Source organism: Patagioenas fasciata, chromosome 3 (genome assembly GCF_037038585.1).
Source record: "Patagioenas fasciata isolate bPatFas1 chromosome 3, bPatFas1.hap1, whole genome shotgun sequence".
NCBI classification, from domain to species: Eukaryota; Metazoa; Chordata; class Aves; order Columbiformes; family Columbidae; genus Patagioenas; species Patagioenas fasciata.
The window spans coordinates 104,986,262-105,007,185 of record NC_092522.1 but is presented as its reverse complement, the minus strand read 5'-3'; the positions used below and the strand labels follow the sequence as shown (position 1 = coordinate 105,007,185).

General features: G+C 40.4%; 1 protein-coding gene across 1 annotated transcript in view; it reads right to left on the bottom strand.

The window, feature by feature from the left end:
- The window catches only part of ACP1 (acid phosphatase 1), a 261,957-nt gene that overhangs the window by 21,284 nt on the left and 219,749 nt on the right, over positions 1-20,924 (bottom strand). The gene's annotated exons all lie outside the window — the stretch shown is intronic.

Here is a 20,924-nt window from a genome sequence, read left to right as displayed (position 1 = left end):
AACATCGACTCTTTTTAGGTGTGACTTCTACAGATGTCCACAGCTGGAGTTATGTGCTTTGCAACAGCAGGCAGTGTTGGTAAACATAAGAAAAGCTGCTCTTCCTGGTGGAACCAGGCAGGAAGTTGTACACTGGAGCCCATGCACAGTGCCTCTTCTGTAGTGAGGACACAAGTTACTGCAGTTCAGGGGGTGAGGCACCAGTCTGGCATTGTCATTGGAATGACTCCATAGAGATACAATTTTGGAAACACCTAGAGATCATGCCCCTCCTTCTCATGTCAAGAAAGCCTAAAAAGGTGAGGAAGATTATTGAAATTCAGGCACTGTTTCCTCAGGTTTGCATAGAGACAGCTTAGCAGACTTGCTAGTATACAGCCGAACTTCCAAGACACTGATTTATAGGCTGTTACATCAATTACACTTCTCAGTTCTAAATTGTTATTGAAAGGTAATTTCATCTGACCACCAGCAATGTTAAATAAGCCATGGGCCAAGCAGGCAAGAGGCTTCAGTGGATCTCCTTGGAGACTTTGAAGACAATTGGTTTAAACCTTTTTCAGCTGTCTTACTACCCAGCAGAAACACGGAGATAACCTGTGCAATGGACTGCTGCTGGTTACCCACAAACTGGCCAGCTATGGATTAGAAGCACTTGAAACACTGGCCAGAAAAATAAGACTTGGCTATATCTGCCCAGCACAAGGTGATCAGATTAATCTGGTTGGCCCTGGATGACAAATGTACTCATTTTTCTGAAATGCATTAGGGCAGAGCCTGGAGGGTGACATAAACTGCAATAGGTAGCAAACACTAATTGACCTCAGTGATGGAGGAAGTTCAAGAGCTGGTCTGGGGCCATGAGAGTAACAAAGCCATTAGAAAGCAACAAATAATTAAGGCAATAGTCGCTTGAAAGGGAGTCACCATACACAGATGTCTATGGACATATATAGAAGTTAAAGTGCAAAGAACAAGTGCCTTGCTTCCCCATTCGTACTTACCTGGTCTAAACTGGCCTGGTGGGGCTGCAGCTCTAATTTCTGCATGACGTTAATGCAGGGAGGAGGGGAGTAGGTGGACTCATAGAGTAGGATTTGCCACCCACTTGCTGTACCTGTCCTACCAAGTAAGTAAATATATGTCACTGAATGGTACAGTTCTTTTCTAGCAGCCAGCCCACCCTAGCTCTGGTGACATTGGTGGTCAATATTAAAGGTAAAAGCAGTCTTAATTAATTCCATGGATGTTTTTACCAATATGTCCAAATGAGACAATAAAGGTAGTTGGAGCAGCCGTTCATGTGCTAATACTTAGAGTTTATCTTGTTCCTGTTCTCAGGGAGGCAATTGCCCTCCATCACACTTCCTGCTAGGGAAATAAGGATCTAACAGAAGGAGAGGTTTTTACATAGTGAATTGCTGTTCCAGGGAGGCATTTCCAGCATTTACACTTTATCTTTGGCAAACAAAGGGATAACAATATTCAGGTCAGAGGAGCTTTCTCTTCCAAGACACAAATGCACACATCATTGATATGAAGATCTGAGTACAGGTGAGAACACTCAGAATGCTGTCACACACATCTTTTCTGAAATTAGGGGGTTGAGAAAATTTCTTTTAGTAGCAGACATTTGGTCATTCAAGCAGCTGTGATTAGTTCTGGTAAGAATCATGTTTTGCTCTTGTTTCATTAAAGCAATTCTCTTTTTCCCTGATGCTACAATCTGGACAGCTGGAAAAAACAAACAAAATCAACAAAACAAACAAACAAAAAACACACACAAAAAATCCACCAAAAACAATACACACATGAGAAAGGCAGAGACAGACATGAATGAACATTTTATCTCAGTAGTTGCACGCAAGCTCCCCTCCTATGAACACCTTCCAGCTTCCTCAATGGAGAGCTCTGGTGGATCTTCACCTCACCCCCACTGCCCAGCCTTGCTGAGCCTGCCTGAAAACAGCCAGTCACCACTCAGAGAAATCCCATCACCTGTCCCAATCTCTTCCCTTACAAATTTCACAATACTCCTCATCTGAATTGGAAGCAGCCTCCTTCAGCAGCATATAGCTCTCCTTCTTTAAGTTTGTAAGGACAATGCAACAATGTTTTGGGGGTTTTTTTTTGGCCAATATGCATTTTCACAAAACCTCCCCTTAACTGTGTTTCGTTTTCCAATTATGCAGTTCCTTTTTGGCTGGCAATGGTCTACAGCGTTGCGTGGCTTTTCCTCCCTCTCTGGACTGACATGTTCCAGCACTTTACTTTGTGTCAACCACTGTTATGTTTGCCCAATTTCTCTACCCTTCCTATTTGTTCTGTTGACGGCTGTGTACCAGGCTGCTGTCCTCTTTGCTGACCTGTCCCATATTCATCATTCCTCTTCCTTCTCCTCTTTTCATCCTTGAAACGTGAACACTTTGTGGATCAACACCACTTCTGCTTTTAAAAAGAGACCCGTCTCTCGCTGCTACATACCACATTCTTACACATAGCGACCTTTGCAGGTGTGTTTTCCTCCTTGCTGCCCATTCACCACTCCTCTGGGGGTCCTGTTTGAATGACACATGCATTCCCTTTTGCATCCACACCTTGTACCCTCACTTTTAGACAAGTTCCCCATACTAAGTCGCAGCTGCTGATGGAGATACGGGTTCTCTAATTTTCTGTATGTCCTTACAATCTGCCAATCCACACACTGATGAAAGAGCATGCACACACCTGAGGTGTGTGTCTCTGTGTTCTCCCTTTTACTGTTGCTCCATGAGTTGGATGGCATCTGACCAAGCTGCTGTTCTGCCACACTCACTTCAAGGTACCTCCACACAAATTCTCAACCTTATTTTTACTTTTCAGGCTGACTTTTCAAAAGCTTCTTGCTAATTTCCTGGTTATTGTTTAATTGGGTTGAAGGTCATCTAAAGAAAACTCAGACATTCTTATTTTCTTTCTAGCACTACCAGGGTTTGGGTAAACACCCTTCAGAATAGTTTGGGGTTTTCTGTTCACTCACTTACATTCTTGTTGTATCAGCTGCTGTTACCCAGGCAGTATTATCAAGAAGGTACCATGCAGATTCCCACACACACTATTATGTGTAAAAGACCAAAGCTAGAAATCCTTTCCTCTCCCTGTCTTATGGAGGCACACAGTATTCTTGGCAAAGGTTATGCAGTTTCAACTGTCATAGATGTAGTTTTCTTATGACATTACACCTGTAAATTATCCTTCAGAAGAGACTACAGCAATTACAAAAGAGGTATCTACACTTCCTTAAAATAGGGAATTTCTCATTTTATACATCCTCACCACAATACCAGTCCTTACATAGATTCTGACTCTTCAAAGGCCAGAAGAGAACACTGAAACCGATCGAACTGGAAAATAAATATCACAGTAGTGTCTTTGAAAACCACCATGGATTTACAAGTAATTTTTTTCCTACAATGACACTTGACTAACAATCATTTCATAGGGTTTTTTTTTAATCACAGGCAGAGTTACCACCACTATCACTAATAAGTCTGCAAATACCACTTTAGATTCTGAGATCCTCCTGTGCATAATGTGTGCTGCAAGCAGTCGCTGTAGGCTGGGAGTACAGCTGTTGCAGAAACTGTAGCCCAGCCACAATAAAATCTTTCTCTTGCATCTTCACATTGCTAATGAAGGGCACAGCAGCCTCCAATTATTCACGAAGTGCTTGAAACATTGCCACTTAGAAATACCACAGGCATCTCTGCCTGTGGAAAGTCTACCAAAGGAATGCTCCATCAATTTGTGGCATAAGAAAAGCGCATGGCTGAATTGGCAATGTGATCCTTTACTGTCTTGGTAAGGTTATATTACCCAGTGAGAAAGGGAATTCTCCCCAACAACCACATGCAAATAAGCACTATGAATCCATCAACTGTTTGTGTCCCCATTTGGAAAAAATAACAATAAAACACCTTAACATTCTTCAGATCTAGGTCACAGGGAAGCCTATAAGAACTAGTATTTTTCAAGCAGGCATGACACAGCAGTATGTACACCCCCTGTGTCTCCTACATTGAAGAAAGTAGTTAAAGATGTCATGATGCTTGTATTTTGTTTATGTGGCAAGGTCTTGGACAGCGGGGGCTGTAAGAGTGGTCTCTGTGAGGAGAGGTCAGGGTCATCCTGTACTGGACACAGCTCATTCCAGACAGCTCCAATGGTCCCACTGTAGGACACAGCTGAGCTCAGCAGCCACCATGGTAGCACCTCTGGGAGATCAAATCTAAGAAAGGGCAAAAAACACTGTGCAGCAGAATGTAAGGAAAAAAAAGCAGTGAGAAACAGCCCTGCAGACACCAAGGTGAGAGAAGGGGAGAGATGAGGTGCTCCACATACTGGAGCAGAGATTCCTGTGCAGCCTGTGGAGAAGACCATGGGAAAACAGGTTGACATCTGCAACATATGGAGGACCATGTTGGAGCAGCTATCCACACTGCAGCCTGTGGTGCACACCGTGTCAGAACAGATGGGTGTGTGGGATGAACTGCAGACTGGAGAGCTCATGCAGGAGCAGGTTTATCCTGAAGTACCCATGGAAGTACCCATTCTGGGACAGGGGTAAGTGAAGGAAGGAGCGTCAGAGATGAAGAGCTCTGAACTGACCACAACCCCTATTTCCCATCCCCCTGCACTGCTAGGTGTGTGAGAAGGAGGACGTAGAGGAGACAGGAATGAAGGAGAGAAGTTGAGTCTGGGAAGAACAGGGCCTGGGGAGGAGTTATTTTAGTTTTTGTCCTTGTTTCGACCATTCAACTCTATTTTTAATTGACAATAAGTTGAACAAATTTTCATGAAGTTGAGTCTGTTTTGCACATGATGGTAATTAGTAGGTCATCTTCCTGTCTGTATCGTGACCTGTGAGCATTTCTATCTTATTTTCTTTCCCATCCTCTTGAGGAGGGGTAATGAGAGTGGCTGGGTGGGCCTCTGGCAGCCAGCCATAGTCAATCCACCACAATGCTTGACCATGGAAAAGTAAATGATGCAAAAGGAAGGTTTGCCAAAGTGCAGAGATTTTCACACTGGCAAAGGAAAAATCTTGTAACAGGTCATCCTAGTTGAAGCCATAGTAATCACTACCCAGCTTCTTTCTGCTTCCAGTCTTTCTTCTCTTTGGTACTTAGCAGCTCTGGAGGACAGCATACATGTGAAAATCACCTTTGGGATAACTTGTTCTAATCCATAGATCCTTCAGGCTTCTTTTTTTTGTTTCCAGGTCCTTTGTACTAGACCTCTAAGAATGCCTTCTCCTTGCTTCCTTCTCTTCACCTACTCCATGCCACAATCTGGCTTGGATACCAGAAAATGCACTTCTCAAAGCTATCAGCAATACCCACTCCTTGCTCACAGAATGATGGAAAGGTTTGGGTCACAAGGGACTTCTGAAGATTGTCTACTCCAACCCATCTGTTAAGCGCAGGGACATCTTTCACTAGAGAAGGTTGCTCAAAGTCCCATCCAACCTGATTTTGAACACTTCCAATGATAGGGCATCCACAACTTCTATGGGGAACCACCACACTCATAATAAAAATTTTTTTCCTTGTATGCAGTCTAAACCTAACCTCTTTCAGTTTAAAACCATTACCCTTTGTCTTGTCACTAAAGAACCTCATAAAAATTCTCTCTCAGTTTTTCTTATAAGTTCCTTTTAAGTACTGAAGTGCCGCAATAAGGTCTCCCATGAGGTCTTCTCTTATCCAGGCAGAACAACCCCAACTTTCTCAGCCTTTCTTCACAGGAGAAGTGTCCCAGCAGTGTGATCATTTTAATGCAGAAACTATCTTTCTTTCTTTCTTTGAACAGTCCCAAACAGAAACATATCAACAAGTTGTCCTGTTTCAACTAACATCTTCTATAAAAAAGAGGTAGTTTTGATCCTGCATAGTTTTTTGCATATCAATCAGATTGACTTTGGATTTTTTTGCAATTAAAGACTGTAAAGAAAAACCAGAGCAATGCATTCTTTCATATATACTCACGTATTTCAGCTCCTCCTCTGCTCATATTTGATCTTGGAAAGGCCTCAAGCTGTAGCGTCTCCCATCCTATTTCTTTGTTCCCATCTCTTCTCAGAGACTCTAGGTCCTAAATAGCTTCTTTGGGGACCCCTCCTTGGAATGAAATTTGTGGATCTCCAAATTTACCATAACAAAACCAAATACTAATCTTTCTTGCTGTACAAGAAGAAGTGTCATAGAATCACAGAATGTCCTGAGTTGGAAGGGACCCACAAGGATCATTGAGCCCAATGCCTGTCCCTACATATGGCAACCCCACAGTTCACACCTGAGTGCATTGTCCAGTCTTTTCTTGAACACTCTCAAGCTTGGAATCATGACTGCCTCCCTGGGGAGCCTGTTCCAGTTTTGCACCACCATCTGGGTAAAGAACCTTTTCCTAACTCCATCCTAAATCTCCCCTGGCACATCTTCCTGACATTCCCCTGGATTCTGTTGTTGGTTGTCAGAGTCTGCTAATATCAAAAACCAAGAAAATGGGCAATTACGAAATATACGGAAAGCAAATAGAATATTTCATGACTAGCAAAGTCAGACTCATAGGGATTGATCTGGCTATAAAAGCCCATTTTCTTAAAAAAAAAAATCTTATTCATAAAAAAATAACCCTATTAATAATTAAGTAAGGAGAAAGTAATCTCCTCATTCAAAAAAAAAATATTTTAAGTAGCATAATTTTTATAATGTTTGTTCATGAAGAAAAAAAAAATATATATGTCTATACTGAAAGGTTTGTGTCAGAACAGAACTGATTTATCTTATACTTTATAAAATGGATATTTTAATAGTTGAAACTGAGTCTTCACAATTGCACAAAAATTTGCAGTAGAAAGGACCCATGGAGGTCATGCAATAAAGCCTCCTATTCCCAGCAGGGCAAATTCAAGGTTAGGCCAGGTTGCTCAGTGCCTCAGTCCACTCAGGTTTTGAAAATATCCAGAGATGGAGATTTCATAGTCCTTCAGTAATAGTATTAATATATAAAAATAATTGAGTCTTTACGGTGAGGGAACAGTGATGTTTTTCAAATCCTTAATTACGTTCATTATTACTCTAGACCAGTAATTCTGCAGCATGTATAAATACATGTCTGAAGATGGGTGACTAAGCAAGGTATCACCATTTTGTTTTTTAACTTTCAAATACATAGAACACTATGGAAAACAGAATATCCCCAGAAGCTTTACTGGCTAGGGATGATGGTTGGATACATTACTTACCGATCTGCCTGGAAAAGATGGATTAAGCATTTACTTACAGAATGCCCTCTACAGGACTCTTCCTCCTTAGGTTTTTCACTGAACTTTGTCTTCTTACAGAGCACAGTGAGGGAGAAAATGTAAAATTGGAGAGCTGACTAGCTCTGGCGCACATTTCTCATAAAACTGTATTTCCTTCAAGGCTTTCAGTGCTCTTGCCCCCTTCAGCAGCTATAGTCCAAACTCATATTAGTACAGCCTAAATTAATAATTCTTATGTCAAGCAAACCTTTCTAAGAAAACTGAGTTTTCTGTAATTAACATTTTTCTCTCAAACTTTTTTGTTTGCAGAGAACACCAAGTGCACAGACTTTCATGCACATACACATTTTTAAAAGAATCAATACAGTAAGTCAATAGTTCTTATCTTCTGATGCTGCAATTCTAGTTCCCATTTCTAACATTTTCCTTTGATACTGGATTTTCCTTTAATATTAGCTACCAAATATTATTTCATGGTCATGTGTCATTCGTGAAGCAAATATCTTAACTCCATCTGTTTTTAAACATCTTAATTACTACAATTTCAGATACAGTATGCTATATTTAAGAAATAAAATTGCTTCTGCTTTGCATCTCCCATTAATCACCACACTGTGAATCCACTAATTACGATATACAAGTCACCACTAAGGTTGCTTACAGCTGATGTCAATGGAATGGAACTGCAGTCTATCTTACTATTTTTCTCATTTGACTGTAAGTTTTTTGTACACATCACTGCTAGACTCTTTAGAGTTTCACAAGAAAATGTGAAAAGCTGAAAACCTCATTGTTCTTTCATTACCTCCTCATTAAATGAATAACATTCAGATATGTTCCGTCAATTTTTTTCTATTTATCTGATCATTTTTTTTCCACAGAAGTGTTAATTAGAACTCCTAAAGATGTCTATTTTTTAACATCTATAACCAGGCACCTTCTTTATGTCTTTGTGCTTGCAACTAACACAGATCTTCACTGTTTGTGACAGAGGACTCTTCAAACAGGGAGTCATTAACAGCAGTGTTTTCTGGGAGACTGATATTGGGAAATCAAACATTCTATTCAAAATTTACAAAACAAACATTTAGTTATCACAGAAAAAAAGCTTCAGGTCCTTTGTCCCCCACTATTTTTCTTTCTCCATCTCTCACATTGGTACTCACTGGAATCCATCCATCCTATAATAACTTTGCACTCAAGTTTAAGGATTTTTTTCTCTTTCCCTGAATGCATATTGCCACATTTTGGCACATACTCAGACTGAACTTTGTTGCATACCAATGCATTTCCCAAATGGGGGAAGGAGCATACAGAAAGTTCAGGTTGCACTTCAGTGCTAACCTTACTGACAATATATACATAAATACAAAAAGATTGGTTTCCTGATGGGTTTTCCATATTCTTCAAAGTCATCTCAATAAGACAGAGAGGCACACATCCTTTTCCACACTAAACCCTAATTCTCTTTCCACTGTCACAGCATGCTAACCCATTCTCTAGAAAAAAAATAATTTTCCAAAATGTGGAAAATATTCCTTTCATTTTTAGGGTAGCTTCTCCCTATACCACCATTGTGGGTATCTAAAGATTACAAGGAACTTGGATTCTTGGGAATGCAGGCTAAATAGCACCTGGCCACAATAATCTGCTTTCACCCAAGAGATGGTCAAAACCTGCTTTAGCCAAACATTTGAGTGCTATATATTCAAAATTAAGAAAGTAAGGAAGGATCAATTGCTTTCTTATTAACACAACCAGTCTTCTTGGAAAGTCAGATCTTCTCTTATTTATGAAAGTAAATTTTACGTCAAGATTCTACCATCCGTCACATTATCACATCATCCCATGGAGGTTCTCCACTTCTGTGCAGCTAGCTGAAGCTCCAGAGTCAGTCTCAAGAAAGACATCCAGAACAGCCACTGGGGTCCACATTTAAATTGCACCAGGGAGCACGACAGAGCCTCCAAGCCATCAGTACCCTGAGATAATTCATTCTCCCCATAAGTCTCAAATTGGACTTTAGAAGAGTAATAAATGTGCTTAGAAAGTATCATGGACCAAGTACACCAGAAATAAATTCTGCTTAGTAAAACATGACACAGCACTACTAGATAAACACAATAAATGCTTGGGCTTTGTATGTATGGTATGGCTAGGAAGCTCAGAATCACTTTGACTGCTGCCCTTTTGTTCACCAGGTCTCTCCTGGTCCAAACGCAGACCTTTCTTTCTTATTGGTAGCAGCAACAGCTGTAGGACACAGTGTAACTGAACCAGAGCATATAGGGTTTCTCACACACAGCACAATATAATCTGTATGGGACAGACATACCTGAAGTAATGTTGGCTTACAGAAGACATCGACAGAAAAAAACGTAACAGTTCTCAGTGTTTCCACAGAGATGCCCAACACATTTCTTTTTTTACTGATGAAATTTTCGTGCTCTCCTAACCTTTAAGGAAAAAGATACCTGCCTGAATCTTTCCTCCAGCAACAAGCAGGGTCCTACAGAAGTCTGCAGAGTCTTTGCACCCACAGAATATATTTAGCAGTAGGGACTAAAAGGGCAATTATTAACACCTGCGGGAAGCACAGGTACTGTTCCATAAAGTTAAAAGGTATGCTGGGCTTTTTAGTAGGATGACGATCTGTAGCACAAAACTTCCTTCATCTGAGTGTATCTCAAAACCTGTTTCATGAACACTGCTTCAGATAATACAATGCTGCTGAAAAAATAATGTATTGAGGAAAAACAAAGTAAGAGTGCCGCCTACTGTTCTTATTGAACACAAGACTGTGGAATGCCAGTTTCTGTTCCTCACCTGCCACTACACTCTGAAGTATGCTTAGCCTCACAGCTAGCTGAATGATACCAGTTTTATTGCATACATGTTTTGATGACAACACTACTTAATCCTGTTTCTGGTGTTCAGTAGAAATTGGTTAATGTTTTGCATTGAGCCTTTAGCAACTTCAAATCTCAGTCACAGAAAATTTCTTCCAGTTTTTAACATGCAAAAGCAAAGAGCTACAAGATATGGTGAGAATTTACTGGGCACGTGCCACTATCTGATTTTCTTGTTCTTATATTCTTCCCTATGAATCTCTTACTGGACAATGGCAACAACATCCTAATGTTATATCAGTTGAGTAAAAGTCCATCATCTAGGTGTTCCTGCTCCAGCAGGGGGATTGGACTAGATGATCTTTCGAGGTCCCTTCCAATCCCTAACATTCTGTGATTCTGTGTGATTCTGTGTGATTCTGTGAATACTTTCCTGTAGCAACCTTAGCCCGATAACAGTACTAACACAAAAAATAAAGGCAAGTCCTCAAAAACACTGATATCTGCAAGAAAATAGCACCAATTAGTATTTAACAGACACTAAATCCAGTATGTTGATTTTTCCTTCATATGTTAAACAGGTCAAATAACATAAACTATAAAATACACAGACAAGTATTTATTTACCTCAATTTAAGCAGAAAAAACTAAAATAAATATCACTCTGAATGTTTCCATAGAAGAAAACCCTCACAGATTTCTTCAAGTACCAAACATTCTGCATCAGGCCTTCTTCCTCAGACTGCCTATAGAAGTCTTATTTTCTTGTTCATCGTCTCCAGTAGGATGGAATTCTGAGTCCCTACATAATTTTAATTAACAGAGGATAACATACTAACTTGAACAGTTAAGATTCACCTACATCAGCAGTTTAGCGAGGAGCATCATTTCTCATAGCTATCAATACGCTGAGTATCTGTGCTCAGAGTTACAAGGAACACACTTTGTGCACGCAGCCTGTGCTCATGCTGTGGCTTCTCTCCTGAACTAAGCAGAAAGCTTGACACTGGGATGCAATCCAGAGAGCCTGGTGTTAGTGAGGACACAAAGTACAGCCTTTAAAGCAATAATTCAGCAACTCTGAAGTTGTCCTCCTACAGTAAGCAGTGGTTCTGGAAATATTTATATGCCTCATCTGTCCTCTGCAGTTAAAGGAAATCCAAAATGAACAGGAAGGCAATTGGAGATGAGTCATGAGCTCCTGGGCCTTCCAGAAAAATAAAAGCCAGAGCAGCATCTTGGTGGGATCATCAGTGCAAACTGCCAGCTGACAGGCGCAAACTTACACCTGGCCTTTCTACTTCCTAAGAGGCCAATTTTAACACAGTATTTACCTCATCAATGTAAGTGATCTTATACCAGCATTACATCATCAGTGCAGGAGAACCAAACCAAGGGCAACTACCTGAGGGGTCACCACCTTGATTCTGTCAGAGATTGTTACTCTGGTGAACCCAGTCAGGGAAAGGACCAAAAATCTCATTGGGAGGTTGAACAACCTGACAGCAGTCTGCCAAGGTCACAAGGAAGCTGATCTCTGCAAAGTCCCATCCTACAGAATCAATATTGCATCAAGTTAAAAGAAAAAATGAAAGCAACATTTGAAAAATAGTGACAGAAACCAAGTCTCTGCTAAACCCAGGAAAATTCATCTCTGCTACAGGAAGCTGAAGAGTTTTGTCTGGGAGAAGGAAAACAAGGCTACTGCACTACACAACCTACAGTCTGGGGCCTGAACAAGACCAGAGGACCTACTAGAGAGATATTCAAAGACTCTGGAAAAAGAAGATTAACCACCCTCCCCAATGAGAGCATCCTAATACTATGGAGTCTCAGCATGAGAATTTCTGAAAGAGATTTGGTAATACAAGAGCTCTGATTTAATAGAGTACTGCCAGAAGAGGCTTAATCCCTGTGGTTCATGACTTGTGGAAGATTGCCTATCTATTGCTAGTGGTGAAAGTGTAGACCTAATCTTTAAGGAAAAGATCTCTGCCTGTGTCTTTCCCCTAGCAACAGCCAACAACACAGTGAAGCCATGTTTCCACATAACTGCAGTAGTTTCACTTAAGGGATAGGGGGAAAAGAAGGCAGAACAGTTATTTTCATATGATCATACACTTAATTTGTCTTCATTAGGACAACAGTGAATCAGTTTCCCTCCCTGCCCTTCTGTGAGTGCGTGTTACCCATATTCATGTAAATGCAGCATCTGGCAATGCATTAGGACAGTCTGTTTTGAAACCATGGACAGACAGTTCTGTTAAGCAGGGTAAAATTTAATTCCACTCCAGAGAAAACAGCAGTAACAAGGAAAGGATGCTATAAGGAAAACGGCAGAAGGGTGAATGCTGAAAGGGCTGTTCCACATACTGCTGTGTGGGGTCAAGCACACAGATAAGCATTATCCTTTAACTGATAATGCAGGCTCTGGAATATTCAGTAGTGCTCCAGGTTTTACCATATTTTGTCATTGTCCTTTCTCTGCTGTGATTTTTCCTTCTCATTTTGTATTTTCCAGTATGCCATAAAAAGGCACTGCAGGGGATAATTTTTTTTTTTTAAATTTTTTTTTTTTTTTTAACAAATGGCTACTACCTTACTTTCTGACAGTACTGGTTATGTTACAAGCAGTGCATGGAAGGACTGGACATGGAAAGTAAAACCAGGAGAAGGGAGCTGGAGGAGGGGATCTCCACTTATAGAATACTTTTCCAGGAAGGAAGCGTAGGATATAGTTACTGGGCAGATAGGTATTTTTTGCTGAATTCTTCTATTTCAACAGAACATGAACTTCTTCCATCCAAACCTCACAGCTCTCAATTTGAAATTGGCTGCCCTTTGCAAAGTGCAGCACTTGAGTGTGCCATATGTGCAACCACTCCCATGATAATGTTCCTTTGACAATAGCAATTTTAAAACAGATACATTTTTATATGTTTCACTGTCCAAATATCACACAATCCTGCAACGGCAAACACTAGGTCTGCAACTAAGAATTCAGCAATTAAGTCTGCAACTCTTTGGTCTGTAGCTCTAGAAATTAATCTTTGCCTAAAATGCTCTGCGCAGTCTGCTTCTTCATTCATCCTTGACTTGGAATTGTCCATGCAACTTGACTTTATTCACAGGTTTCTAGGCATGCTGTGTGTTAGCTTCTTAAACTTTTTTGCTGATTTGACTCTCATACAATTCTATTTCCAGTGCCTCAAAACTTCCATCCACACGTTTATTCCTTGTACAAGGATGGTGGATGGTTCAGGTTTGAGATTAACTTCAAATCTCCGTCCCTACCACGGGCACCCACAAAATTTGATGTGCAAGTTTCCTTCTCTGTGCAGTAGGATCTTTGTGCAGGAACCTGATAAGGATGTGTATCACAGCACAGCTGAGAAATCCTCAGAACTCTAACTCTCTGATTCAGATTTCACTGAAATTTACGACACAGAAACATCATAAAAAATCCATGTACAGAACAGTATCTAAAACCTCTGTCATAATCTTCTCAACAGTGGACTTGTCAGGACTGGTGTGCAATTATGGGAGACAACCTTGAATTAGAATACATACAATATCACATTGCCTGTGAAGAGTGGAGTGTGAACAAGTCAGAACACCACCACAGCAACACCCCCAAGAATAGACCAGCAAAGCCTAGAGGTACATCCCACCAATCACAAGGGAACAACACCGTGGAACAACTCATGAATCTGTAAAACCTCAAACTGCCGAAAGCTGGAGGAGGACTGCTTCTCAAAACTCCTGATGCAAGATGTTGTAGTGGAGCTCCCACACCTGTGCCAGAAAATTGCAACATGTGAATACGCTCAGGTCATATTCTGATATTCTGATACAGATAGTAAGAATAGGTCAACAGTACTGTCATGTGTTAAGTGTACAAATGTTTATAGTTTTTCAATTATTGCCATATTTGAAAGTATCTCATATAAGTGCTTATAATGTGTGTGTGTTGATTTTTATATGCAGAGATCAAACCTCAGCTAACGTGCTCAGGTGGTCTGAACCATTTGGTCAAAGCATGCTATCAGAGCTATGGACTGTTACAGGTATTCAGCAAACACCGGAAAGTGATAAATATGCATAGCTCCAGGATCAATAGGTGAATACACTGGCTTTCTAGCTCCTGTCTGTCTTTGTTGCTGAACTACCACCATCTCTCCACCCTTCACTCTTGGTTCATTAGAGAAAGATGAAAAGAAAGAAGCAGCAGGAGCCTCAAAGTCCAAAATTTATATCAAATGTTCAGTCTCACAGATTAAAAGACTGACATCTCTCACAACAAAGTCCCTGTTGACTGGAAAAATGGAAACATCACAGTCATTTTTAAAAAGGGTAGAAAGGATGACCCTGGAAACTACTGTCTTGTCAGTCTCACATCTGTGCCTGGGAAGATGTCATGTCATGCCCTCAAGTATGTGTGGGAGGGAGAAGTGACTCAGGTTCATGGGTTCCCTTCGGTTGGAAAACAGTACACACAGTACTTAAGGTTCACAAACAAAAGGCTTTTATTTTGCAGCTTGGCCCAAATGGTATATATATTATTTGGTGGCAGAAGGATTTACATTATTGTAGGTTCAATGGGTAAACTTTAAAAGTTTGCAGTATGTGCAGGGCTGTAAATCTTATGTTACTATGTTACATATAAAAAGGAAAACACAAAGGTAGAAGTATGGGGAAGGAAGGAAGGAAGGAAGGAAGGAAGGAAGGAAGGAAGGAAGGAAGGAAGGAAGGAAGGAAGGAAGGAAGGAAGGAAGGAAGGAAGGAAGGAAGGAAGGAAGGAAGGAAGGAAGGAAGGAAGGAAGGAAGGAAGGAAGGAAGGAAGGAAGGAAGGAAGGAAGGAAGGAAGGAAGGAAGGAAGGAAGGAAGGAAGGAAGGAAGGAAGGAAGGAAGGAAGGAAGACTTCACCATCCTATTCCTTCTTGCCCCTTTATTACAATAGCCATGTTGCAACTGAAATGCACTGTATTATGTGCCAGGTGCAAAGCAGTCACACATCAAAGAAATGTAAAGGTACTTAATTTCCATTTCATCCTGTGGAATGACACAAGATGGTACTTCTGAGCTGAAAAGCAATCAATGCAGCAATTCTGAAAGAACAAAACTTCAGAGGGAATCAAAAAGAAAGTAAAGTGCATAATTAAGAGCAGGATATAAGGCTGTCAGGACTCCTTGCAACTACATTTGGTCTATTCTATCTTGACTGGACAAAGACCCCAACAGAAGTAAAATCTGGTTGTTCTGCCACAGCAGGGCTTGGAAGAATTCTGAGGAGATCTTTGGTGGTATTAGTGGAATAATTTAATAGGCTGTCATGTTAGTAGGCAGAGAACAAGAAGACATTTCCATTTCAGACTGCCTGTATGGTTTGCAGATAGTGGAGGAAGAGAAGCAAGCCTGAAGCTATCCTGCAATGAGGAAAATGCCGTAACAGAAAGTGGATGAAAGAGATGAAGGGAATAAGATTCTCAGCAAACAAACAAAACCATTCATTTCACTTTCAGGCTAATGCAATATTGTTCAGTAAACACAACTAAGAAGTTTATTTTTGTCATTTAAATTCTGCAATGATGGAATCAGAATAATTCAGGTTAGAAGGGGCCTTAGGAGGTCATTCCAACCTCCTGTTCAAAGCAAGGTCCACTATGAGGCCAGACTGGATTGCTCAGGGCTTTATTCAATTGGGTCCTGAAACCCTCCAAAAACAGACATCCCACAAGCTCTTTGGATAACTTTTCCATTGTTTGATTGTCCTCATGGGGAAAGTTTTTTCCTAAGATCCAGCCCAAACTTCTAGTTTCAATTTATGCACATTGCATCTCATTCTCCCACCACACCATCAGAAGAGCCCAGCTCCATCTTTTTGAGAAGCTCCTCATAAGCACTGGCAGGTGGCTATTAGGTTCCTTCTGGAGTCACCTCTTCTCCAGGCCAAATAAGCCCAGTTCCCTCAGTACTCCGCAGGACAAATGCTTCAACTCAGCTGATGAACTTTTTCCAGTTTATCATTATTGGCCTTGTATTTGAGGTACCCAAAAGCTAAGTGCATACATGGTCTAATGAATGGTGAATCCCTTAACCTCCTGAATGTGCTGTTAATACTGCCCAGGAGACTGTTAGCTACCAGGGCACACTGCTGGTTTATGTCCAGCTTTTTGTCCCTTGAAGCCCTCCAGTTCATGCTTAGTACTGCTGTTTCCCAGTCCCAGTCTGTACCACTGGGAAATCAAAATTATAGAATAGTGTAAGTTAGATCTCTGAAGGTCATCCAGTCCAACTCTTTTTCAAAACCAGGGCTAACCTGCAGGTCAAATGAAGTGGCATCCATCATCTAAACCTGAAACCCAAAAATGACATAAAACAATCCATAGGAAATTTTAAATTCTATTTATAAAGAAATCTTTAAAACACTACTACTATTAGTTTCCCAAGTACATAACAACCAGTAAAAGCTGATATTATAAAATAGTAAAGAGATGACAGCAGCTGCAAAATAATGGAAACACTCAAAAAGAATAATTTGATAATTGCAAGGACAGGGAAGGTGAAGGATTTTAGTGAAACGGGTATTAGAATGAATACCAGAACTAGGCTCGCTTCAGTTGCGTTGGGAAGCAAGTGCAAATTTAAGAGAGTTTTTGAGCACAACCATGGAAATGATGAAAATCTTCAGGTCAGACAAAAATGATGGCCTGGAAGTGACCACAGTAACAATGATCATTTGGACTCCTGTCTGAGGCTCAGTCTGTTTTCGTACTGAAACTGTTCATGCCCCTCAAAGATCTGAGAAGACTATCCTAGACAGTGCAACAGACTACCCTACTTCAACAGGAGCAGGCTGGGGGACAGGCAGGAGATGCAGTGATGAGTAGTCCCTGTCCCCACAGCAGATCTCAGCAGTAGGATTTTTACAAGGCACAGAAACAGGGTATATGTGTCACTAACCCAAACATATGCCCACCTCCTACCTCTGCCTTGACTGAGGCTCTGGTGAGGGGCTGCCCCATTCACTAGCTTGCTTGTCTTCTTACAGTTTTTTCTCTCCCTAATGGAGACACAGAAGTTATCTATTAATCCTTTCTGTTGACCACCAAGCTACCTACCAAATGGCCCTGGGAGAATCTCAGCTCTGTTCACATACTTGGGTGGCAGACAGCAGGGTCCACTGCATTGCCAGACGTGTTCATGATTACATCAGCAGACAAAGGAAAAGATGGGATGTGGGGAATGCGGAAAGGGGAGAAAACAGCTTGGAAGAAGCAAGGGGAAAATCAAAGGGCAGCTGTGATACCACTCCTCTGAACCTTAGTTCTCTCTCAGTGAGAAAATCTGATCATCCTCATTGGGGGGTCTGCACATCTGCTGCTGCTGACAACTCAGATCACACCCTCAGAACCAAGCATTCCACAGCTGGCAGGAGAAGCAGCATGAAGCAGAAGCTCACCCACTCTGCTTGGAAAAGGTAGCCATCCACCACTCTGACTGCAGTTATTGAACAGAAGAAACGCAAAAAGCAGTGAAAGCCTCCCAGCCCTGTCACTGAGTGTAACCTATATAAAACCACCCACTCACACAAAGATCTTCACTACATCTGCCCAGATTCAGCTGATGAGATGCATCCCACATGAAGTAGTGAATAAAAGTTATGTAGACTTTGCTACCTTACTGTCACTTGAGTTAACTGTTATGAACTGTAATGGAACAGGGATGCCCAGGTACTTTGCTTGCTTGTCAATGCTACAGTTGCTGAGGTTGATGAACTTCTGTACCTGGCAGCTCAATCCAATTACAATTCATTGAAAGTTGTCATCTGACAAGGCTGCGGTCACACATTCTGGTTGTGAGTCACAATCCATGTGACAAGCCAAGGAACAACTGGCCAACACATCTGTACAGTGCAATCAACTCAAGTGCTCTTGAAAACAATACATTGTCGGTATTCCTGGTTCTGCATTCAGAGATCTCTGCCTGGAGATCAAGCTCAAGGACACCTAAAGAAAAACTTGGGCCTCATCAATTCCCAAGAAAATCCTTAAAGACTGGAGTGGCTATAGATCAACATGTATGTCATGGAGAAGGACAGTAGAATAACCACAGACTGTGATCCAACAATCCTGACGTGCAAACCCTGATCAGATCAGAGGATGCATCTGTTGTCACGTGGACTTACATTAAGACATTTATAAGCCATTTATATTTTGCATTTTGTATATTTTAATTGATTTTTAAAGACAAGAAAGTTCCTCACAACATTTCCACAGGAAACAGCCTGTTTAAATTGACAACATTGTAAACTGTTTCAACAACAAAAGCTTGAAAAGCTCAAGACAATCCCATCCCCTGTAACCAAAGTCCACTTTACAATGGAACACAGCCTACAAAGACAGAACATTTAATATATCAAATGTGAAGAATAAAATGGTGTAGGACATGTTTTGCTCAGCACAAGGACAGCAGAAATTTGTATTTATTTATTTCAAATGTATTTTGAAAATTAATCTTACGTGGCAAAATACTTTATCTTCTTAAGGCAGAAACTAAAACTGCATTATCACAAAAGCAAATCTGTATCTTAGGATCTGAATGAAACAAGACCATTGGAAATTATCTCTCTGCTAATTCAAAGACTCAGCAAATAAAATAAAAGATATGAAGCATCTCACATACTTGTAGAGATCTACAAAATCAAAAGTTATTTTTCATTCTCTTGGAGATTCTGAGCTGCATTTCCCTCAGCAGCCAGTATAAAAGGCACTTCCAAGTGGTTTCTAGTACAGCACCTAAGATCTGCTGGCAAACATCTAGGGCTACCACCAGAAACATCACCTAGCATTTAAGTTTGGGATTCCCTATCATAAGTAGTTTTTTCACCACCTGGCTCATTTTTTTCAGCAATCTAAATTTAAGATAAATGTGTGACTTTAGATCCTTTTCTATGTAAAGCAAATGAAGTTTTCAGCTGTTTAAAGGGGGAAAAAATCCTTTTATCTATCTACTTTTCTTATTTGATCTTTCATCCAATCTACTTGGATAACACTGTAGTGTGGAAAGAAGTTACATAGGAATCTGAATCTTGGAACAGAAAAGTGAGTTTTAGAAACTACTTAAGTTACTTAGAGCAACAAGAACAGAAATATTTCTACATTATCCAGAAATATTTATATATTATCATTGATACTGTATATTTCTGCTTACTAGAATATTTTTAAAATTTGGATCTAAATGTAGCATACTGGCTCTGCAAAGTAGCTGTAAAAGGACAAATACAAAGGTTTTTCTCTATGAAAGAGCGACGTATCTGTTTGTTAAGTATCTTCTGTTTCACATTTAATTCTCCACTAAAACTAAATGAAAGGTGACATATACCACAGAAAATATCTGGTAGTACTTATGTATCTGCTACCATCTGCTGACAACAAACGTTATTGACTTTATCCTAATCGGTCTTAAAGAAGCAACTCTTATTTCCTTGTAAGAAGGTTTCCACTGCTGCTACAGTGGCTGACGGTGAGAGCTATATGATTTCTTAAATACAGTATGCTGTGACCATAAAAAAACAATAATTTCCTATCCACCCAACTTGTCTGCATCACACATTTACCACTGACCAGCGCATTCCACCCATAAAGCAGCTACTGTGTCCTTCATTCACTGAGGCCCTTCAGCTACTGCAGGTGGTTAGTCAGTTGCTAAGTACTTACAAGAACTTGATTCCTCATTTACAAAAATCCAAAACAATTTGATTTGTTACATTAACCGTCAGTTTTTCCAAATGACAGATCAATTTCTTCCAGTCTTATTTCCCAATCTACAATGTGGAATTAAAACATCTTTTTTTTCCCCCCAGTCTTAAAACTAAGAGCAAAATGGTAGTAGAAATTACTACCTTTGCATCACCCTCCTTAATTTTACAATGCTTTAAGTAATAGCCTTGATTGGCCTCCAGATATTATTGTTGTTGAGAAAAAGACTAGCAAAAACCTAAAGCAAAACAAAGAAACATATCCTCAGTTTCAGGCATCTCACACTAAATTGCAGAAGTGTGACAGTGAAAAGAGACTAGTTCACAGTTATGAACTGTATTTGGTTATACCGTAGACTAAACAAAAATAGTAAATTTGTAAAATTTACCTACACATACACTTCCAAACATTTTGAAAAAAAGTCAAAGGCTCGGCAAAAATTTCATGAAAGCAGAATGTGGACTGAATGGTTTGTTTGACAAAGCTAATCCTATTAAGATTCATGAAGTCTCCCAGCTTAGTCGATGAATCTGAGTGCGAAATCTCTATTGAGAATGACAGGTCTTTAAGAGTGGTTGGTTCCTACAGACCTACAAGAATTTAGTGAAAGGAGTTATAAATGAGCGGTTTAACCTTTTAAATGTCTTGTTCACTTCCCATTGCATAGTTATTAATTTTTATTCATTCAGCAAGAAAAATAGCATTTTTCACTTGATTTAAGTTATGATCTGGAGCATTCATCTGAGGTTTTTTGTCAGAAGCTTCCCGCTGGGCTTAAAACTCCCTTTTTCATGCACTTCCATCCCAAAAGCAGCTGAGGCTGAGTGCTGCAAAGACCAAACAGCCAACACCAAGGCCTCCGCCCCAGCCTGACCCAACCGAGCAGACTGTGACAAAACGCACATCCCACCAGCTTCCTAACTTTAGTATCAAATGCTAAAAGCATAACTAGAGCTTCTTGTCCCTTTTCTGAAAAGGCAGGGTTTGATTTGAGGAACACAATTTCAG